The sequence below is a fragment of the Saccopteryx leptura genome, chromosome X (genome assembly GCF_036850995.1).
Source record: "Saccopteryx leptura isolate mSacLep1 chromosome X, mSacLep1_pri_phased_curated, whole genome shotgun sequence".
Lineage (NCBI taxonomy): Eukaryota > Metazoa > Chordata > Mammalia > Chiroptera > Emballonuridae > Saccopteryx > Saccopteryx leptura.
This window is the reverse complement of record NC_089516.1, coordinates 132,955,743-132,979,901: the sequence shown is the minus strand read 5'-3', so window position 1 is coordinate 132,979,901 and position 24,159 is coordinate 132,955,743. Positions and strand designations below refer to the sequence as shown.

The 24,159-nt window shown below is 38.7% G+C and overlaps 1 protein-coding gene across 4 annotated transcripts in view; it reads left to right on the top strand.

Annotated features, from left to right (window-relative positions):
* The window catches only part of ARHGEF6 (Rac/Cdc42 guanine nucleotide exchange factor 6), a 190,143-nt gene that overhangs the window by 21,735 nt on the left and 144,249 nt on the right, over positions 1–24,159 (top strand). The window contains exon 1 of one of the 4 annotated variants that reach the window (XM_066356651.1): positions 13,246–13,302. The exons of the other annotated variants lie outside the window; for them this stretch is intronic. The gene's annotated coding sequence lies outside the window, so the exon portion shown is untranslated. Of the gene's footprint in view, positions 1–13,245; positions 13,303–24,159 lie in introns of those variants that run through there. 4 annotated transcript variants of the gene reach the window in all.

Sequence of the window (24,159 nt, the reverse complement as noted above, 5' to 3'; positions counted from 1 at the left end):
AGAATTGTCAGGTCGTCACCTGGGAGAATTCAGTCCCTGGGAGTAGTAGGTTTCTTGGCCAGGCTTCCAAAAATATAAGTCCAAGTATACAAGAAACCCTGAGGTCTACCTCCCCAGATTTTTAGAGTAAAAATTTTGGAAGAGCACCTACCAAGGAAGGGGAGGTGTAGAAGGATCCCTAATCTTGGTCTGGCAGGGGTTTGGAGCAGGGCCTCGGAGCCGGCCAATCTACCCCCACTCCCAGGACCAAGCAGAATCAAGGAATAAACCTGGAACGAACTGCCACTGTCCACACTTCCCTGGTAGTAAGCTTGAGTGAGAGCTAGGGGAACATCCAGGCAACCAGCACCCTGTCCCAGGTTTCAGCACCAAATGATAGAATCAATCAGAGTCTGAAAGACCAGTGTAACAAGCTTTATTGAGAGAAAGCCTACTGGGCTGTCTCGTAAGGGAGAGCAGCCCCCAGTTCTCTAACAGGTAGGGTTAAATAGAGGATTTGAGGGTGGGGGCTGGTGGTCATTAAGAAAAAATGTAGCTTTCAGTGATCTATGTAAGATCAACCATAAATAAGCTAGGGGACCTTCCACACCCTGGTTAGTCACCGGGATGGCCAGGAGGTAGTGACCTGGAACATCCAGTTTGTCAGTGTCCCTTGGTCCACTTAAGGGAGGAGGGGGTCATGGCCCTTACCTGCAATGTTATCACTGACATCACTAGTTCACTATAATATTACTCAGTCTTTACAAAGAAACTCATTCAGAAGCAGAAATTAGAGAGCATAAGTTTTCATTTACAGCAATCTGCTCATCACTGTATTTAGGAAACTTAGATGAAAAGAACAAAAGGAGTTGAATACCCACCATTTCTCAAGTACCTATTATGTTCTAGGTACTGTGCTAGATGCTTTAAGTGTTTATTTTATTTAATCTTCACAACAAACCTGGGAGGGAGGTGGTATTGTACCGTTACACAGTACTGGTTTGGGAATGATCCAGACTAACGTGTCTCACTGCCAGTCTCACAGTGCCAAAATGTAATCATTGAGGTACCTTGCTCCAGAAATTATTCTGTTCTCTGTGTGGCAGGCTGCCTCACCAAAGGAACTGATAAATACAAGAACACTTAATACCTTGGTTTTCATACATGGCTGAAATTGGAAGCACCTGGTATGCTTTTAAAAATTACACTCAAGACTGACTAGCACAGGAATAGAGAGCTTGGTCTAGCAGAATGAAAACAAAGATTATAAAACTCTAAAAAATAGACAAATGTTGGTTGGGGGGACCCCTCCCCTCACTGAGCTTCTGTGTGAACTGTTCTGCAGTGAAGCTCAGTCTTGGCATTCTTTTTATTTTAGTTTTAAAGTAAACTTTAAATGAAATATAATATGAATTCAGGGATATTGAGTATACTGTTTGATGGACCTGTATGAACTATTCACATCCATTAAACAGCATACCAATTAGAAAACAACATTGTCAGCACCCAGAAGCTACCCTTGTGCTCTTCCCAGTCACTACCCTTCACCAAGGACACCATTGCCCTGACTTCTAAGACACTTGATTCTGTTTTTGTTTTGATACTTTATATGAGTGGAATCATACAATATGTACTCATTTGTATAAGGTTTCTTTCACTCATAGTAACACTTGTACAAACCACCCATGCTGTTGCAGATAGTAATGATTTATTTGCTTTTTCATTGCTAGTAGTATTCCATCATGTAGATGTACCATATTTTGTTTCTCCATTCAACTGTTGATGCACATCTAAGTTGTTTCTAATTTTTGGTTATTATGAATGATGCTTCTGTGACCATCCTTCTGTATGTCTTCTGGTGCACACTTCTGTTGGGTTTATATATAGGAATTAACTGCTGGGTCATAGGGTGTGTGTATGTTCAGCCTGAGTAAGGACTGCCCAACAGTTTTCCAAAGTGGCCAGGTTTAAAGCTCTCCAAGTGATTCTAAGGTATAGCCAGAGTTAAGAACCATTTCACTGGTTAATCTAGAGTTCAGCAATCTAGCAACCCCTAATGTCTGCCACCTAGCTGAGAACAATGAAGAGATACCAGCTTCCTCCTCAGCCTCGGAACTTCTAGAAAATTTCCACTGGACTGAACAGCTGTCATCTGTTTTTCCATAATCCCTTATGCCAAGCTACCTTTATGCCATCAGCCCACCCTCATAGTGGTAATCTGTGGACATATTTGTCTTTCTATTAGTCTTGGAATTTCTCAAAGGCAGAACAAGGGCTTGTTCATCCTTATAACCGCAGCACTCAGTATTAGAACATGGCACATAGCAGGTGCTCGGCAAATATTCATTAAATGAATGATTTATAGAATGACTGAATGGTCAGAGAAGGTCTGGGCTACCAAAAAGATGCCCCATCCTTGCACTAAGAATTATGCACTTTACTCCTAGGAGACTGTTGTAGACCATCACTCAGAGCCTAAATAACTTTTATTTATCTAAACACGTTAGAATTATGAGTAATCTCATTGCTTATCCCCAAACTGATTAGAAATAGCAAGTTAGATTAGATGAGATAAGGTACTATGTGGAAGCACTTTCTTTTTTATTTATTTATTTATTCATTTTTTAGAGAGGAGAGAGAGAGACAGAAAGGGAGAGAGAGGAGAGAGAGACGGGGGGAGGAGCTGGAAGCATCAACTCCCATATGTGCCTTGACCAGGCAAGCCCAGGGTTTTGAACCAGCGACCTCAGCATTTCCAGGTCGACGCTTTATCCACTGCGCCACCACAGGTCAGGCTGAAAGCACTTTTTAAAGTGAAAAATAGCATGTAAATAGAAACTTGTGGTAAAGGGAGAAGAGAGGCTCTTATTGATTAGACATGCTGGCAATAGCAAAAACAGTATATATCTAAGTGTAACATGGAAAAAGTGAAATCAACAGTATGTCAAGAAAAGAGAGAAAAAAACAAAAAGCAGATATTCAAACACATAAACATCTGGGGCCTTTTTGTGTGGGGTTAAGCAACCCAATACATGTTGTGTGGTTGGTCTAGTGGCTGGAATTTATGACATTCCCTGACCTATTCTGGGTTTGAGTCATAGTCAAGGAAACTTTGTTCTTGAGAAGTAATATAGTACTGCAGTGGCTAACAGCTTGAGCTTTAAACTTGAACTGCCCTGGGTTAGCTAATTTTTAAGTATGTTCTAATCTCCTTGGTAGCAGTGGTACAGAATATTAAGTAAATGCTACCTGTTAATGTTAAATGAGAGGATGCAAGTAAAGTGCTTAGCAGAGTGCCTGGCTGTTGGGCAGATAAAATATATCATGCTCACTTTGTTAAAGATGGTGCTGCCTACATGGAAGCCCTTTTTGCTTGGGATGGGCGTGATTATGTTAATATGTGTTGGGGGAGGGCTTTCATGCCAAAAGGTTTTAAAAGGAAGAGAGGCCCTGGCCAGTTGGCTCAGTGGTAGAGCATCGGCCTGGCATGCAGGAGTCCCAGGTTCGATTCCCAGCCAGGCCACACAGGAAAAACGCCCATCTGCTTCTCCACCCCTCTTCTTCTCCTTCCTCTCTGTCTCTCTCTTCCCCTCCTGCAGCCAAGGCTCCATTGGAGCAAGGTTGGCCCGGGCACTGAGAATGGCTCTATGGCCTCTGCCTCAGGTGCTAGAATGCCTCTGATTGCAACAGAACAACGCCCCAGATGGGCAGAGCGTCGCCCCCTGGTGGGCATGCCAGGTAGATCCCGGTCGGGCACATGTGGGAGTCTGTCTGACTGCCTCCCCATTTCCAACTTTAGAAAAATAAAAATAAAAATAAAAAAGTAATTTAAAAAAAAGGAAGAGAGATCACGTTCTTCAGAGAGAAGAGGGATTACGTTTTAGGAGGAGCCCATGCTGTAGGAGAGCAGAGAAGGGCCACATGGAGGAGGCCAGGAGAAGCAGCCAAGATGGTGGAGTGCTGAAGGAGAAGCCAGTTTGTGCAGAGTTTATGCAGAGAGAAGGAGATGGGGAACAGAGGTGAATAAGATTGGTGAGCTAGAAACCTTTGATTCTAGGAAACTCGGATAAGTCAGTAGCTTTGTGAGCACTGAATGAGTGGGTTTTGGAGCCCAGTGTATGTTTTTACTTGCCTGCCAGGTGCAAGCTAGGATTAAAGCTAGTGGCCCACCAGTTCTTGGCTCCATTGTTTCATTACCATCTTTCCAAATCAAATGCAAATCTGCATGGGCCAGGAGGTTGTGATGGTAGCCGTGGCTACTAATTTTACACTGGCAACAGGTAAACTTTATAAAAGCTAGTTCCTGCCTGAGCAGTTGGTGGCACAGTGGATAGAGTATCAGCCTGGGATCCTGAGGACCCAGGTTCAAAACCTCAATGTTGCCAGCTTGAGTGTGGCATCATAGACATGATCCTGAGGTCGATGGTTTGAGCCCAAAGGTCACTGGTTTGAAGCCCAAGGTCGCTGGCTTGAACCTGAGGTCACTTACTCAGCTGGAGCCTCCCATTCAAGGCATTGATTGTGATAAACAATCAATGAACAACTAAAAGTGGTGCAACTATGAATTGATGTTTCTCATATCTCTCCTTTCTGTTTCTCTCTTGCTAAAACAAAACAAACAAAAACTAGTTCCTAATAAGAATTTTAATATATTTCAGTAAACTAGGCTGGTGTCCACAAATGATAACATTGCATTATCAAAAAAAAAGTTCATTCAGTACAGTTATGTTAAGCAAGGTCTATTGAAGAAGTGAGTCATGCTTATAGAAAGATTTCTGTTTGAAACTTTAACATAAAAGAAAACTTAGATGCGGGAAAGGGTAAACTGTGGGCTTTGTGGAGTGATGGCTTCTCCAAGGGTTCTGAGGTTTTACACTGGTTACATTAAGAATTTAGACAGGGATGAATTTCAAACAGGAAAAAAATACAGCCATCTTATTTTTCAGTTCCATATTTTCTTTGGCAGAGACCACTTGTTTTTGGAAAAATGTTCTTGAAAAATAAAGTTGAACATAAAACTCCCACTATTTTCTAATGCTTAACACTGCTCTTTTGAAGATAAAACAAAGTTGATATTTTTATGGTAATTTTAGGTAAACAGTGATGGTAGGCTTAGCTTCTGTTCTCATGTTAACAGCAGAAATTAATCTTTTCAACATTATTAACATCTTTCACTCATAAATTGAGGCACTTTTTTCTGGACTTGAAATTCTTAGTGCTTCAAATCATAGAAAATAATTTGAATTTAAATGAGAAGATGTTGTTATGTGTTTAAAATATCTTATGACCTCACTCATTTGAGGAATCCAAGGAACAAGGAGAACTGAGGAAGGGAATTGAGACAGAGGAGAGATCAAAGGGACCAGAGGAAAAGAGGACAGGGGGAAAGGGGATGATGGAATGGGATAAACTTGAAGGGAAGGGGGGAGGGTGCTATGGGAAGGGGGGCAAGGGAGATGCTGAGGGGAATATGGGGGAGGGGGGGTGCTTCGGGGTGACCCTAGAATCTATGCAAACACGATTAATTAAATAAAAAATAAATAAATATAAAAAATAAAGATTATAGAATGTAAAAAAAATGATTTATATGTCATATTTAATTTTTTTTCTATCTTCTGTTTGGAAGGCTATATAAACGCAGTTTAAATTTCAGGAATATTGTAGCCCAGTGATATTTATGGAACAGAGATTGGCATTTTAAACTATAATTTCTGACAATAAATGTAGTGTAATCTTAAGAGTTTTATGAATTGGTTATAAAATTTCATGCTAAATCTCTAGTTGACTGTATCGCTGCTATTGTCAGTGATTAGCATGGCCAATTTCTAATTGCTAAAAATAATTTGTATTTGGTTTTCTTTATAACAACTCAGGACTAGAAATATGTTTGGGGATCCAGTTTGAAAGAGCAACTGGAGAAGACAAAGCAACTGAATTCTTCAGAGACTATGAATTATTCAGTTGTTAACCACAGTAACTTCTTCAGCTACCATTTTTTTGTGCTAATAATAGAAACAGTTGGATAGATTTCTCTTGGAATTGAAAAGATCAGGAAAGCTTTTTGCTCTTTTTCTAGTCCATGCATAAACTGGAAGAATGTAAAAACAGAGTATTTTCAGTTTCTCATTTTTACCTTGATAAAATAGTTTAATTTTTATATCTTTGAAAGTGAACATGTTTATTTTATAATTACAATAGCTTGAAATTTAAAAATACACTTCAGAGCAAGATACATGCAGTTTTAATTAAACAATTCCACAAATGTCTTTTTTTAACTTTATTTTTGATGACTGACAAAAACATTCCTTTTTCCCCAGGCAAGTAAGTAATAAATGTATTGAATTGGGCATAATTGAGGGGGAAAATAAAAATCAATTGCCTATATACAAAAAACACAGTAAGTAAACTTGGAAACAAAGGAAATAACTTGTTTTTGAGTGGGTTGAATGGATATTGATAATATCAAGTGGAAAGTGTTCTGTTAGAAAATTAGATCAATTGAATCTTCCTGACAGAAGACTCAAAAGTTATCTTGTTTAAAATATAACCAACTCTAATTTAGTATTAATGTTTATTCTAATCCAGGCTGTTTCTGAGGGCAATGGAACACAATATAGCTCCTTATTCACACCACACAGTTTAGGCCAGCTTTTCTCTACTCCAGCCTCATTCTAATTTGGTCACATGTTATCACTGAGGTAGCCCCGAAGGGTCAGTCTGAGAGATGAAGAATTGCCAGCACAGGATAAGGTATGCAGAGTCATTGGTGATGACATTGGAGTTAGCACCTAAAAGAAGTGCAAGGCATGGCCTTTGAATGGCAAATGAAGAAATGTGAGGGGCACTTGTCAGTTTCAGGGCCTTTGCTTACCAACTTTTCACAGGAGGTGTATGTACAGTCAGTCCAGAAGCTGCTCCATATCTGTATGTCAACATTAATGTTGCCACTTCCTCTGCTGTCATCTGGAAGAAAAACATGACACCAGACATCTGTCTGATTAGTTCCAGGCTTTGTCATACCCTGGTAAACTGGAACTTACCACACAGAGAGCTGTGTGGGTTGCGAGATGTGGATCATTCTGTTTGACTTCTGGCAGAAGATTTACCTTACTAATTAAGTTCTGCTTAGACAAATAGAGTAAAATCCCAACTTTATACTTTCCTGGGGACTTGAATATTATTACAGTGATCAGACATGTCAGTTGAGGGACTGAATAGGGCAACAGGGAAAAGTAGGAATTAAAGTGAGACGAAATGCAGCAGTTGGCAAAGCAGTGAGTGATTAAGGACTTGTCTCATTCAAGACAATAACATACAGACTTCCTTACTCATTGAAAGTATGGATATTATTTTAAGAGGTATCGTTAAGGTGTCAAACTCTTAATATCTTTTATGAAGAGTTCAACCTGTAAAGCAGGCCTCAATGGTAAGGGACATTCTATCTTGTTATCTGCTCTTCATGACCAGGTGTCCAGCACACTGGAGATATTTACCAATGATTTCTGAGAAATGTATGCAAATCAAGAGATTTATTTAGGTATAATTAATATGCAATATCAAAAGAATGTAGTATTTTACTAAATTGGAAATTTAACCACTTCTTTCAGGAAATGTATGTTTTAATGTAATGTAAGTAAGCATTTGTACTGTAATATAACCAGTTTGCATTTTTTGAGGACCTTATGGTGTTTGAGAATGTTGTGAATTGGGGAAAATCTTTTTTTTAATTGATTTTAGAGAGAGAGGAAAAAAAATTGATTCATTGTTTCACTTCTTTATGCATTCACTGGTTGATTCTTATATGTGTCCTGACTGGGGACCTGACCTGCAATCTCGGCATATGGGGACAATGGCTCTAATAAACTGAGCTAACTGGCCAGGGCCTTGGGGAAAGTCTTGATTTGGAATTTAAAAATCACCTTCAAGGAAATACATATTACTCAGTTTCTTCATGCCAAACTAAAGTCCCCGTTTCATTCTTATAAATATCTAAAAAGGAAAAAGAAAAGCAGTAGCTTTTCTTCCTTTTGGTGAGGTAAATGCTTTGTTATTTTTCTAATCACAGTCTTCAAAAGGAAGAATCTGTTTTACCAAGTAATGGAATATATATCAGCTGATTTCTCAAGTTCTCCCAGAAAAAATGATGACCTTTTCCCTGTTTTCCTTTCTGGGAAAGGCATGCCAAAAAGAGAGGTGTTTCTGTTGGAAGAAATTTATATTTAAAGTTTAGTTTGAAAGGAAAAAGTAATAGTAGATACTTATTCACCATTTATATGGCAAATGCTGTACCTGGCATTGTGGAAAGAGACAGCATGTGCATGGGAGATAGTAGAGTTTAACAGTGTATAGCTAGTTATCCAGCCTAGTGGCTTCAGAGTCTAGAGCATAATACAGTTAATAAGAAGAGAAACTCATGTGTACTGAGCTGTACTCCTGTGTTTTGGAAAGACCCCTTGGGGAGGAGTGGTATAGGATGGGCTCTGAGACAGCTAGGATTCAGGGAGAGGCACAGTGAAGAAAGTGAAGGATTCTAGTGTATACAAGAAGATGAAGGTGAGAAACAATCCTACCTGCTTGCGGAGAAATTTGAATGATAGCCTTAAAAGCATGGACTTGATCTTGTACATAGTTATGGGCTGAGAGACATGGATGTTAACTGAAAGCACCATTCTTGATGTCGCTGGTATCTGACATCCTGAATATCCATTTTACCATGTTTGGGTTGTTTCCTAGCCACGATCTTGTTTGGGATTAGATAGAAGAAAATTAACTAACTAATTAATATCTGTTAGGTATTGATAGGCATCTCTGAAAATGGCATACTTTTGAAAAAGTGACTCACTCACATATAGACATAAGTAAGGAGTGCCCAAAATCATTGCCAAATGTTATATTGAAGGTAATCTCCAATAAAGAAAATGGTAATGTAAAAAAAAAAAAGAAAGAAAATGGTAATGACTTAGGCACAACATCTTTCCTACCCAGATTAGCTGATATGAAAGGGATTTTGTGCATGTGATTTGTAGTCTCTTTCAAACAGCCTGTCACCCCTTTCTTGTTTCTTGTGAGTTACTTTGTCATCTTTTTCCATGTCCAATTGTGCTCTGGCTGCAGAGCAGAGTATGAACAGGTAAGTGTGGTTCATAATATTCGTAATTTAAGCTATTTTACAATGAAAATTTAAAAAATATAGCCCACTCCAGCAAAGAAGGAAAGCCTCACAGTTCTTTCCAGCTTTCCTCTGTAAGGCTCTGTAAGGCTCAGATCACGGTGCTTTGTGAGATTTAAAGGACTCTAGGACAGGCCTGCAATTGCAGACTTTGCCCACACTTGGCACACAATGCAGTAAAATCCATAAGCACCTTTGCTCATCTCATGGCTGCAGGGCTTAATTTCTCAAATGAATATAGGTGTCAGTTATTCTAGGTAATACGTTTCCTGGAAAGTCGCATGGAATTTTTTTTATTCTTGAATAATATATACATATGTCTTTTAATTAATTTATTTAGGTATAATTGATATGCAATATTATGTTAGTCTACGGTGCGCAACATAGTGATTTGACACTTTTGTACATTTTGAAGTGGTCACCACAGTGTTTAGTTACCCTCTGTCACTTCACAAAATTAATATATTATTAACTATATTCCTCATTCTGTACATTACATGCTCATGACTTACTTATTCGATAACTGGAAGTCTGTACTTCTTGATCCCTAAGATTTTATGACTTAGTCACACACTTCATCCCCCAACCCCCAACCCCCAACCCCCTTCCTCTCACAACCACCAGTCTCTTTTGTGTATCTATAAATTCAGGTTTGTTTTGTTTGTTTTGTGTTTTAGATTCTATATATAAGTAAAATCATGTGGTAGCCATCTTGCAGTGTCTGACTTATTTCACTTAGCATATTACCCTCAAGGTCCATCCATCCATGTTATCACAAAAGGAAAGAATTCTTTTGGACTTTACTGTAGTTTCAGCAATACTTTTTCTTCAGTGTATTGGTGAGAGCTTCCAAACTTTTATTAATCCATCAAATATTGATTGAGCACCTACTATGTGACAGGCATTCTTTTAGATAATAAGGATACACAGGTGGAAAAGTTTTTTAAAAACTGGCTTTGTGGAGCTTGTATTGTAAGCTCAATTTAAGTTTCTCTGGCAGTACATCTTGTTGGTCAACCAATGAATGATCATCTATCAAGGCTTTCATGTATGTTAAATATTGATCCAGGGCTGTGAAGGCAGTTTGAACTTCAAAAATTCTGCCTTCTAATAGGAAATGCAGGGTTAATCTTAACATCCAGAGAATAAATAGAGGATATTGCAGTGGTGGATGGCTAAGGGCTTAAATGTGCAGCATCTATATACACTGATAATTCTTCAGAAGAAAAAAATGTGAGTGGTAAGTCAGTGGAGAACTTTAGGGAAGGCTGCACATGAAACTGCCAGAGAAGCTTCTGCTTAAAGCAACCGGCAAGGGCTCCATTTTTCATTGCCCTCCTCCCGCCATAATTTTGTGTGGGGTTACTTTAACATCAGTCTCTCATGTATGTGGACGTCATAGTGAAGCAGTTGCTTCTGCTAGACTTTCAGGCTCTGACCATAAATCATAGTAAGCTCCTAGGGAAGCAGGGGCTGCATGAGCTATATTCACAGCTGTATCTCCCCCTTCACTACTTGGACTGTTCCATAGGCAGGATCTGTCAAATATTGTAATTCCTAAGGACAGTCTTGTAGTCTTCACATATATTGCTTGTTTCTCTGGTCATGAAGCATTCTAAAATAAATAGTACTTGGAGTGTCTAGGGTATTTGTTCTTTCTATATGTGACCGGATAAAGAAAAATTATAAAGGATGTAGACATGGATTTGGGACCATACATTTAGGCATTCTTCAGTATAAAAATAGATTATTTTCTAAAAGTTTATTGTAAGTTATTGTTGGGAACACAGAAAACATTTTCTCATAGAAACATGGTTCTATGTGATGATTGCTTTCTGGCTGGTTCACAACAGCCTCCTTAATAACTAATGTGGCTGACTATAGAACTCATGGAAACTAGGTAACAGTTGTGACACTATATCTCTGGGAAATTGTTTTGCATTCCAATTTGGAGCACTAGAAAATAAATTTCCTTTTCTGAAGGGGTGTAGTGAGGGGCTTGAGGAGAACACCTCAGGTCTGATACACAGACACTCCAGCATTTGAAGCATCACCCCTCCACCCCCATCCCTCAAAACTGGCAGATAGTATGGCTCCTGCAAAGGCTCTAGTGACAAGAACACAGGAGGTGAGGGGGAGGGTGGGCTTAGGGGCAGCTGGTTCTAAACCTCCCACTTCCTATCCTTGGCTTGGCAAGCATTATTGGTAGGAGACATTTTCTCTTTCCTTTTATTTTATACATATTTTCTTTTTGATGTGCTTATCCAAAGCCAGTTATTTTTTATTAATTTTAGAGAGGGGGGAGAGAGAGAGAGAGAGAGAGAGAGAGAGAGAAGGGGGAGGAGCAGGAAGTATCAATTCTCATATGTGCCTTGACCAGGCAAGTCGGGCATTTCGAACCAGCGATCTCAGTGTTCTAGGTTGACATTTTATACACTGTGCCACCACAGGTCAAGCCCCAAACCAGTTTTTTTCTCCCTCTTTTTTTTTTTTTTTGGTGACTATCCCCACCAAAATGCCTGTATCATTCCTTATTCATTCCCCTCTTTCCTGAGCCCTTAATACTCAACTGAAGATAAATCTCTGTTGTGGAGAAAGTGTTTGTCCCATAAAGGACTATAGCAAGTAAGAATGGAAATCAGAGTATGTGGTATGTTGATGTTAGTGATGCTGAGGTGGCCATCAGGAAGTGAACTTGGTGACTTTGTAACAAAGAGTGAACAGTAAAAGATTATGTTCAGGTCTTTGCTCCTGTCATAGGAGCTCTATGGAGCTGAACCGCCTGGCTCTGGATTCTAGGAGATCCAAGTAACCTAAGAAGCCCATAGTAGTTATGTAAAGTGATTATATATATATAAATTTACAGACACAAAAGAACATAGATGATTAAAGCTGTCTACAAAGCAGTCCAAGTCCCATCAGACAGTAGCAGCAAGATAGAGCCAGATTTTATAATTAGATAATTTTTAAATGACATTTTGAAAATGTCAGCTTATAAACAAGTCACACGTGTGGCAGGCTGTGATACCCCAGGACTCCCTTTACTTTGATTCTATACTGTGTAACAAATTTCTAATTCCAGCTGAGCTTTTCATGTAAAATTCTCTACTGGGAGACAGTGATCTGCACACAAAATGGGAGTGTTCAGTCTTTTCAGTGCTTCATTGTTAAGTAAAAATTAGCAAATTGGCATTGGTTTATATATTGGCCTTTGGTGAACTTGGTTGGTGTGAGTCCATTCCCAAGAGCCTTGAGAATTAAAGACCAGATTCAGGACCTTGGGCTTGTAGCCAACAGGCTGCCTTTGAGAGCTCTTATTCAGATTATGGACCAGCACATCTGTTACTTTCCAGATGGGAAACAGAGCCACAAAACTGTGGTGCTGCTTTCCTAATATGCTCACAATGACCCTCACACTAGTGCTCTCTTCCATGCACTGATGTCATTGCAGCTACATGCACAAATCAGATCTTCTTTCCTAAACTGCTGAAATGGAGAGAAAAGAAGGAAATAAGGGAGGCAGAGAGATCTGGCTTTGCTCTCTTAAGTTTGCCCCATATCAAATAGGAACAGTTATTATTTAAAACCAGGTAGGTACAAATGCCATCCACTGAATTCTAGTAAGTGGAATACCAGTGGCTACTTGAATCTAGTTTCTTCTTTTTCTTTGTTTTTAATTAAGTGAGAGGCAGGAAAGCAGACAAACTACTGCATGTGTCCCGACTAGGATCTGCCTGGCAAGCCCCCTACTGGGCCATGCTCTGCCCCATCCAGGTTGATGCTCTGTTGCTCAGTAACTAAGCCAATTTAGCGCCTTAGGCGAGGCTGTGGAGCTATCCTCAGTGCCTGGGGCCAACCTGCTCAAACTGAGCCATGGCTGTGGAAGGGGAAGAGAGAGAAAATAAAGAGAGAGAGAGAGAAGAGGGACGGGTGGAGAAGCAGATGGCCACCTCTCCTGTGTGCCCTGACTGCAAATTAAACCCAGGACTTCCACATGCCCGACTGCCACTCTACCACTGAGACAATTGGCCAGGGCCAAATTTAATTTCTGAACTTTGAGTATTATTTGTTGCTGACTTTGTGACTACTTTTCTTAGGGGTTATGTGGAAGCATCCCAGGTTGCATTCACAGAGCCAGGAGCAGTGCCACCAAGGTAACATGCCTAAGCAGCTCAGCTTTGCTTGCTCTGTTGCACTATGTAATGACATTCCCTCCAAAACTTAGGGGTTAGCAGAGGCAGCAAGATCAGCTGTGAAAATTAGAGAATGTCATTCAAGATCAGATAAATTAATTTAAGATTTTGTTCAGTAAGGACAAGAGAGAGATGAAATGTTCCTAAAGTATTTTGAATCATTTTTTAATGGGCCTAAAACATAAGGTATGTCAATGTGGTTCCACTGAAGTCCTTGCTTCTCAGTTGATTAGATTTAACAGTTGAGTGATGGAGCCTATTGTGATCATTTCAAACCCTAAATTAACTTTAAATGGAAGTCGATTGAGTAGGACTGAAAATACGTGACATTATAGGCATCACCTAGTTCTAAACTAGTATACATAAATCATTTCTCTTAACAAAGATGTGCCTGGGACTATCTATGACTATTAACTTAGATGGTTAGAGCATGATTCCAAGAAATGATTTATCTTAGTTTAATAACCATGGGCTGAACCCCCCCACCCAACCAGCACTTCACAACATGGACGGTGGCTTACAAGGAGGAACTAGATGAACAAATGAGAGTATCTCAAAAAAAAAAAAAATAAGAGTATCTCAGTGCAGCCCTTCCCCACTTCTGGCAAAAGGTGCCTGCTGGGCCAGGACTGCACCTTGGAATGAGAAGGGCTACACAAGAAGACCCCTGCGGAGAGAGTCTTGTCATATGGGAGATTTTCTTTTTGTCATGATTAGTTGAATTAGTCATGTTAGAAGTTGAAAGAAACTTGCTGGAGATGGTACAGATGCAACTTGTACTGACAGCAGCAAAGGAGTTTTTTGTATGTACAAACCCATGGATTCCTTTTTCATTTTTAAAAATGTCATGAAAGTATGAAGTATGCTTGCAACACTTTCTTGTGTATACAGGGTTAGGCAAAGTAGGTTTATACTTGTATGTGAAACACAGTTTAATTTTTTATTATTGTTTTTTTTTTGAGTGACTTTATTTTATTTATTTATTTTAATAATTTTGTTTTTTTAATGGGGCGACATCAATAAATCAGGATACATATATGCAAAGATAACAAGTCCAGGTTATCTTGTCATTCAATTATGTTGCATACCCATCACCCAAAGTCAGATTGTCCTCTGTCACCTTCTATCTAGTTTCTTTGTGCCCCTCCACCTCCCCCTTTCCCTCTCCCTCTCCACCCTCCCCCCCCGTAACCACCACACTCTTATCAATGTCTCTTAGTCTCACTTTTATGTCCCACCTACGTATGGAATAATGCAGTTCCTGGTTTTTTCTGATTTACTTATTTCACTTCGTATCATGTTATCAAGATCCCACCATTTTGCTGTAAATGATCCGATGTCATCATTTCTTATGGCTGAGTAGTATTCCATAGTGTATATGTGCCACATCTTCTTTATCCAGTCATCTATTGACGGGCTTTTTGGTTGTTTCAATGTCCTGGCCACTGTGAACAATGCTGCAATGAACATGGGGCTGCATGTGTCTTTACATATCAATGTTTCTGAGTTTTGGGGGTATATACCCAGTAGAGGGATTGCTGGGTCATAAGGTAGTTCTATTTTCAGTTTTTTGAGGACCCACCATACTTTCTTCCATAATGGTTGTACTACTTTACATTCCCACCAACAGTGTATGAGGGTTCCTTTTTCTCCACAGCCTCTCCAACATTTGCTATTACCTGTCTTGTTAATAATAGCTAATCTAACAGGTGTGAGGTGGTATCTCATTGCAGTTTTGATTTGCATTTCTCTAATAGCTAAAGAAGATGAGCATCTTTTCATATATCTGTTGGCCATTTGTATTTCTTCCTGGGAGAAGTGTCTGTTCATGTCCTCTTCCCATTTTTTTATTGGATTGTTTGTTTGTTTGTTGTTGAGTTTTATGAGTTCTTTGTATATTTTGGATATTAGGCCCTTATCTGAGCTGTTGTTTGAAAATATCATTTCCCATTTAGTTGGCCGTCTGTTTATTTTGTTATCAGTTTCTCTTGCTGAGCAAAAACTTCTTAGTCTGATGTAGTCCAATTCATTAATTTTTGCCTTCACTTCTCTTGCCTTTGGAGTCAAATTCATAAAATGCTCTTTAAAACCCAGGTCCATGAGTTGAGTACCTATGTCTTCTTCTATGTACTTAATTGTTTCAGGTCTTATGTTTAGATCTTTGATCTATTTTGAGTTAATTTTAGTACAGGGGGACAAACTGTAGTCCAGTTTCATTCTTTTGCATGTGGCTTTCCAGTTTTCCCAGCACCATTTGTTGAAGAGGCTTTCTTTTCTCCATTGTGTGTTGTTGGTCCCTTTATCAAAAATTATTTGACTATATATATGTGGTTTTATTTCTGGACTTTGTATTCTGTTCCATTGGTCTGAGTGTCTATTTTTCTGCCAATACCATGCTGTTTTGATTGTCGTGGCCCTATAATATAGTTTGAAGTCAGGTATTGTAATGCCCCCAGCTTCATTCTTTTTCTTTAGGATTGCTTTGGCTATCAGGGTTTTTTATACTTCCATATAAATCTGATAATTTTTTGCTCTATTTCTTTAAAAAATGTCATTGGAATTTTGATGGGAATTGCATTAAATTTGTATATTGCTTTGGGTAATATGGCCATCTTGATTATATTTATTCTTCCTAACCAAGAACAAGGTATATTCTTCCATCTCTATATATCTTTTTCGATTTCTCTTAACAATGGTTTATAGTTTTCATTATATAAGTCTTTTCCATTCTTTGTTATGTTTATTCCTAGGTATTTTATTTTTTTTGTTGCATTAGTGAAGGGGATTATTCTTTTGAGTTCGTTCTCAATTGTTTCATTGTTGGCATATAAAAAGGCTATTGACTTCTGTATGTTAATTTTGTATCCTGCGACCTTACTCTATTGGCTTATTGTTTCTAGTAGTCTTTTTGTGGATTCTTTCGGGTTTTCGATGTATAGGATCATATCATCTGCAAAAAATGATACCTTTACTTCTTCTTTTCCAATATGGATGCCTTTTCTTTCTTTGTCTAGTCTGATTGCTCTGGCTAGAACCTGTAGTACCACATTAAATAAGAGTGGAGAGAGTGGACAACCCTGTCTTGTTCCTGATTTAAGGGGGAAAGCCTTCAGTTTAGTGCCATTTAATATGATGTTAGCTGATGGTTTCTCATATATGGCCTTTATCATGTTGAGATATTTTCCTTCAATACCCATTTTGTTGAGAGTCTTAAACATAAAATTGTGTTGTATTTTATCGAAAACCTTTCTGCGTCTATTGATAAGATCATGTGGTTTTTGTTCTTTGTTTTGTTGATATGGTGTATTATGTTAACCGTTTTACGTATGTTGAACCATCCTTGAGATTCTGGGATGAACCCCACTTGATCATGATGTATTATTTTTTTAATATGTTGTTGTATTCGCTTTGCTAGTATTTTGTTTAGTATTTTAGCATCTGTATTCATTAGAGATATTGGTCTGTAGTTTTCTTTTTTTGTCCAATCCTTGCCTGGTTTTGGTATGAGGGTTATGTTGGCCTCATAAAATGTGTTTGGAAGTATTGCTTCTTCTTCAATTTTTTGGAAGACTTTCAGGAGAATAGGAACCAAGTCTTCCTTGAATGTTTGATAAAATTCGCTGGTATAGCCGTCAGGGCCTGGACTTTTATTTTTAGGGAGGTTTTTAATGTTTTTTTCTATTTCTTCTCTACTAATAGGTCTCTTTAGGCTTTATGCTTCTTCTTGACTCAGTCTAGAAAGGTTGTATTGTTCTAAGAATTTATCCATTTCTTCTAGGTTGTTGAATTTAGTGGCATAAAGTTTTTCATAGTATTCTATAATAATTCTTTGTATATCTACGGTGTCCGTGGTGATTTCTCCTCTTTCATTTTGGATTATGTTTATATGAGTTCTTTCTCTTTTTTCCTTGGTAAGTCTTGCCAAGGGTTTGTCAATTTTGTTGATCTTTTCAAAGAACCAGCTCCTTGTTCTATTAATTTTTTCTATAGTTTTTCTGTTCTCTATTTCATTTATTTCTGCTCTGATTTTTATTATCTCCTTCTTCGGCTGGTTTTGGGTTGTCTTTGTTCTTCTTTTTCTAGTTCCTTAAGGTGTGAAGTTAAGTGGTTCACTTGGGATCTCTCTTGTTTGTTCATATATGCCTGAAGTGATATGAACTTCCCTCTTATCACTGCTTTTGCTGCATCCCATAGATTCTGATATGTCGTATTGTCATTTTCATTAGTCTGTATATATCTTTTGATCTCTGCACTTATTTCTTCTTTGACCCATTCATTTTTTAAAAGTATGTTGTTTAGTTTCCACATTTTTGTGGGATTTTTTTCCTCTTTTTTGCAGTTGAATTCTAGTTTCAAGGCTTTATGATCAGAAAATATGCTTGGTACAACTTCAATTTTTCTGAATTTGCTGATGTTGTTTTTGTGGCCCAACATATGGTCAATTCTTGAGAATGATCCATGTACACTGGAGAAAAAAGTATACTCAGTCACTTTGGGATGAAATGTCCTGTAGATGTCTATCATATCCAGGTGCTCTAGTGTTTTGTTTAAGGCCACTATATTATTGTTGATTCTCTGTTTGGATGACCAATGTAGAGCCGTCAGCGGTGTATTGAGGTCTACAAGTATGACTGTATTTTTGTCAGTTTTTGTTTTAATGTCCATAAGTAGCTGTCTTATATATTTTGGTGCTCCTTGGTTTGGTGCATATATATTAAGAATTGTTATGTCTTCTTGATTCAGTGTCCCCTTAGCCATTATGAAATGGCCATTTTTGTCTCTGAGTACTTTTGTTGTCTTTTAGTCAGCATTATCAGATATGAGTATTGCTACTCCTGCTTTTTTTTGGATGTTATTTGCTTGTAGTATTGTTTTCCAGCCTTTCACTTTGAATTTGTTTTTATCCTTGTTACTTAGATGAGTTTCCTGTAGGCAGCATACAGTTGGATTTTCTTTTTTAATCCATTCTGCTACGCTGTGCCTCTTTATTGGTGAGTTTAATCCGTTTACATTTAGTGTAATTATTGACACTTGTGAGTTCCCTATTGCCATTTTATATCTTGCTTTCTGTTAGTTTTGTGTCTTGTTTGATCCTTCTCTTTCGTTTTTCTATCTTTTGTTTTTATTTGGTTGTATTCCATACATCTTTCCTCTGTGGCTATCTTTATTATCTCATGTGCTTCTGTGGTGGTTTTTTCAATGGTGGTTACCTTTAAGTAATGAAAAGGGTTCCTACCCTGTTCATTGTAGCACACTATTTTGTGAGTACTTTTGAACTCCATCGTCCTTTGCTATTGTTAATCTCCATCCTCACCCCCCTTTCTTTTTGTTGTTGTCACAGTTTAAATTTGGTTTTATTGTGTTCTTCTTGGAGCTTTTACTTGTGGCTTTTTTTTTTTTTTGTTCTTTGTATCTGATTGGAGAACCCCCTTTAGTAATTCCTGGAATGGGGGTTTTCTGATGATAAATTCCCTCATCTTTTCTGTATCTGTGAATGTTTTTATTTCTCCTTCATATTTGAAGGACAGCTTTGATGGGTATAGTATTTGTGGCTGAAAGTTCCTCTCTCCCAGGACTTTAAATATTGGGGTGCACTCCCTTCTAGCTTGTAGAGTTTCTGCTGAGAAATCTGATGATAATCTAATGGGCCTCCCTTTATATGTTGTATTCTTCTTTTCCCTGGCTGCCTTGAGAATTTTATCTTTGCTGTTGGTTTGTGCCAATTTCATTATAATGTGCCTTGGATTAGGTTTGTTGAGGTTAAGAAAACTCGGAGTTCTGTTTGCTTCTTGAATTTGAGTCTTTATTTCTTCCGACAGGCTTGGGAAGTTCTCATCTATTATTTATTTGAGTATGTTCTCCATTCCATTTTCTCTCTCTTCTTCCTCTGATATACCTATTATTCTTATGTTATTCTTTTTGATGGAGTCAGATAATTCTTGTAGGACTATCTCATTTTTTTAAATTTTTGAGTCTCTTTCTTCTTCTCTCTGTGGTGCCTCAAGTTGCTTGTCTTCTATTTCACTAATCCTCTCTTCTGTCTTGCCTGTTCTATTAGCTAAGCTTGTTACCTCGTTTTTCAGCTCGTGAATTGAGTTTTTCATCTCTGTTTGATTTGTTTTCATGGTTTCAATTTCCTTGGAAATATATTCTTTGTGTTCATTGAGTTGTTTTCTGAGCTCCCTAAATTGCCTTTCTGTGTTTTCTTGTATATCTTGGAGGATTTTTAGGATTTCTATCTTGAATTTTCTGTCATTTAGCTCCAAGGTTTCCAATATATTAAATTTTTTATCCATAGATTTTTCCTCATCTATCTGTGTTACCTCTCTTTCTTTTGTATCCATTATGTTCAATTTTCTCTTCCTTAATGGAATCTGAGGGTGGTTTTGTTCATAGTATTAATGAGATTTAATAAAGAATAAAAAGTTAAAAAATAAAAAATCTAAAAGAGTTGTTTTTTTTCAAAAAAATTAATAATGAAATAAAGAAAAATAAAATAAAATAAAAGGAAATTATTCCCCCCCTCCTTTTTTCCTCTCCTCTCCTCTCCCCTCTTTCTTGAGAAAATCTTGTGGTGAACTGTGAATTATAAGAAACAATGCCTGTAATGGAGGGCCTGAATTCGGGAAAAGTAGTAAAGTGGCAAAAAAAAAAAAAAAAAGAAGGAAAGAAAAAAGAAGGGGATACGGACCCACAAAAAGCAAATAAGGAAAAAATTTGGGTGAAGAATAAAATGATTTGCTTTTAGGTGTTGGTTGACTAAGAGTTATGATGAGAGGAATACGAGGGAAACAGGAAAATTGGGGGGCAAATTAAAAAATTACTATTGTATTTAGTGGAACAAGAATTAGATAAAATGGAGAACCAGGGATGGGAGCACAGCTAATGAGTTAAAAAGGTGAAGTAAAAAAAAAACCAAAATGCCACAAACATAAGTTTGAGTCCCAGATAAGATAATTGGTTCATTATTGAGGTTTGAATGAGAGGAGATATAAAGGAGAAAGGAAGAAACTAGTATAGAGGGAGAAAAAAAGAGAGAGAGAGAAAAAAAAGCGGAAACCACTAAAAGAAGAAAATAGAGGAGAGAGAGAGAGAGTTAAGGGTTTTGGAGTGCAACCTTCATAGAGAGAAAGGAAGAGGAAAGAAAAGATAATGGGAGATGTAACACTTATGGGTAGTGTAGTTCAAGGAGAGGAGAGAGTAAGACTGGCAGAGAGTTAATCGATCAAGTTGGAGGAGGAAAAAAAATATCAAGAATGAAGATAAGAGAAACAAACGAACAAATATAATAAAATGGGATAGGTTATAAAGTCTGTGGATTATTCTTGATTTTGAGAGGTTATCTTCTTGCTTTTTCTTTTCTCTCCCTCTCTCCCTCTTCCTGGTCGGTGACTCTTTACCTGGGTTCTGCCCCTTTGGCATGCTCAGGTAGAGATTTGCAGTTGATAAGTCTCTATGGCGATGTCATGTATTGTGCTTTAGTCTTGTTGGCAGTTGAGGCTCAGTAGCATTTATAGGCTCAGACAGTGAGAGAGTTCGTGTTCCTGGAGCCTTTCTCCTAGTCTTTCCTTCCTCAATTAGTAGCCTGATAATCCAGCTATGCGGTTGCTGCTGCCTCTGCCTGGATAGTAAGAGGCTCAAAGAGCTGGCAACTCCCCACTCTATTTCCACTCAGCACAGGGCTCTGGGTAAGGTTCAGTCCGTCAAAGCTGCTCGCATAATCAGGCGGGGCTTCCACCCACTCAAAGACTTCTGGCTCTGCCACTCTGTCTGGTAACATGGGTGGGCGCCCACTCCTGGGGCTCTTGGAAGAACCTCTCGCCCACTATCTGCAGACCAGGATATCAGGCCAGCAGTCTCACACACTGAGTGAATCCCCCACCCGCATGGAAAAGTTCCAGCATTGGAATTGGCTCTCACTCCGTCCCCGTGCGCGGCTTTTGCAAGGTGCTGGGGCGGCCCGAGATTCTGCTTTTGGCCCACACAAAGGCCCCTGACTCTGCTCCTTTGTGGGATAACATGGGCACGCACTGCCGAGGCACTCGGAGGAATCTCTCGCTCACTATCTGCGCACGCAGACCAGGATATCAGGCCGGCTGCCTCAACCTCTGAGTGAATCCCCTACCCGCACGGAAAAGTTCCAGCGTTGGAATTGGCTCTCGCTCCATCTCCGTGCGTGGCTTTTGCAAGGCGCTGGGGCGGCCTGAGATTCCGCTTTAGGCCCACACAAAGGCATCTGACTCTGCCTCTCTGTGGGATAACACAGGCGCCCACTCCCGGGGCTTTGGAATGAATCTCTCGCCCACTATCTGCGTGCGCCGACCAGAGGATCGGGGAAAATGGCTGCACTTGTCTCTCTTTGTCTGAGTTTGGCGCGAGTGTTAGCTTGTATTTCCCGGGTTGGCACAGGAACAGTTTTTCCTTGACTTGGATCTCCGTGCCACAGCCTGGTTCGGCCGTTTGTGCCGCGGCCTGGATCTATTTACCCTCTTTTCCTGCCTTAGTTTCTATGTTCTCAGTTCCCAGTGAAAGCCGCCCTGTTTAGGTTAGTGAGGAAGGCGGAGCATTTCTTACTCCCTATTTCCTTCGGGGTTTGGTTATATATTTAGCCAATTTTTCGCTCGACCATACCTTCAGGTGTATTGTGAAACATCTGGAGGCTCCAAGGATAGGTTTTTCTGTTTCTGGTTGAAGATCTTGTTGAGTTTTGGGGGAGATTTATTGGTATCGCTTCCTACCCTGCCATTACTCTGACATCATCCTCCTATTATTGTTTTATTTTCCATAAGAACAATTGTAAACCTACTTTTGTTCTACCCTGCATTTATTGATTCCATCACTTTCTTGCTTTGTGACTTAACTACTCTAAGTCTCAGTTTACTCATCTGTAAAATGGGGAAAATAATTGTATCCACATTACAAACTTGTTGGGAGAATCAAATGCAATGATGGTGATCTATCTATCTATCTTCTTCTTCATCATCATTATCTCCAAGCATGGTGTCAGCACATAGCACATAACAAGGGCTTAATAAATCAGAAAATTATAGCTATAAGATTAGTGAAGGAATGGAACAATGTGTTGTGGGAGTTTTTCTTCTCATGTGTTTTCTTGTATTTGTCAGTTTAGAGAAAGTATCATAAAACAGCATATGTGTTGAAAGTGAAAACTGCTCCAAAAGGACCTATTTTTAAAGCCATAAAAATATTAACTTCTGTGCAGTTTATACTGGCAGAACCTCAACAGATCAGAACTAACGCCAGGTGTTTAGTGGAAAGAAACTAGATTTTGCTGTCATTGGAGATGTCCAAAATGGAAAAATGTAAGGTAACATTAAAAAATTAAATGCTTTTTCTGATTTGAGCTTCTGATATAGGATTAGACCCTAGATGATTTCTATGGAAATGCATTGAACATATTTAATGAAGTTTAATCCCTGTCTCTCCTGTTGCTTACCCAGAGTAGAGTAAATGTTTTTGTTGTTGCTGCTGTTATACTTGAACCTTGCTCATTCCATTGCAGGCGTGGGACCTTGGAACCATTTAGCAGTAGTCTAAGAAGTAGTTCTTTCTTATTTGGATCACAATTGTGGTAAATGGAGGGAGGAAATCTTGCTGTTCATCTGATGTTCACAGATCCAACTGGAACTAACTTGATAACTTCTGGGCCAAAATAGGTATAGAGAAAGCTTAGTTTCATACCATTCTACCAGGCTAGTGAGGCTTGCACAGAGTGCCAGAAGATAGCATCATCACATACAGCAACAAATGTGTAAATTTGCATTGCCTTTTAATAAGTTCCAGAGTGCTTTGCAACATAAGAAAAGGAATTAGTTTTCCATTTTGTATGTATAAATGAGTGGGCTTAGTCCTAGGCAAATGGCCTGTATTGTAATCTACTTTTTCTTGTTCTCCCTACACTCTTCTCCACGTTAGAAGGTTCGCACTCGCTTTTTCCCAGCTGGACACCAGTAACCATAGCTTTTCTCCACATCATCTCTAAACTTGATCTTAAACTCTTCATTTCTACTAAGGTATAAAGACTGATAAAGGCTGAAATTGTTGTGCTCCCTCCAGCTAATATTCCCATTTTAGTAGGGCACCAATCTCAACTTCATTGAAGAAAGGTCTGGGGTGGAATTTTCAAGAGTATTCAGTTTGAGGTTTGGAAAAGTGTGGTACACTGGACAGTGTTCATGGTTATATATTATCTTCCAACTGCTTTGAAATCATAACCCATAGGCGTTGCCTTCCCTACTAGTCCCTAGAGACCTCTTCCAACTCCTTCCTGTGTAGTTCCTACTGCTACAGAATAGGTTTGCAGTGAGAAGAACAGCGTCTGTAGGTAAACTCTAATGTTCTAAAAAGGAAACTGTGCGTAGTCAGGCAACTTCCTTCAAACAATGACCGTTGTTGATGCATGTTTTATTTTTCTATCAGTTTATTTGTTCTCACATTTAGTCAACTATTCGACAAGTGAATAATGCCAGTATTGCTACATATAAGGAGTTAATTAATGTTGATAAGGAGCAACATAAAAAATGGAAGGAAGGTTTTCATCACATCTTTTGCTCTCATGCCTTATTCTGCCAATATTACTTCTGTGTATTATTTTAGACTCCATTCATGTCCACCATGCCTACCCAACACATGCATCCACACGCACACAAATATTCACACTCCTATGAGAAATTATGAGCGAAAAACAAATGATTTTTTTTTACTTTGTTAGTATTTTGGCATTCATATTGTTAGCACTTTCCCTTTATTAGTGTTAAGGGACGCTCAATAAGTTTGGAATTCCCTGGTAGACTAAAT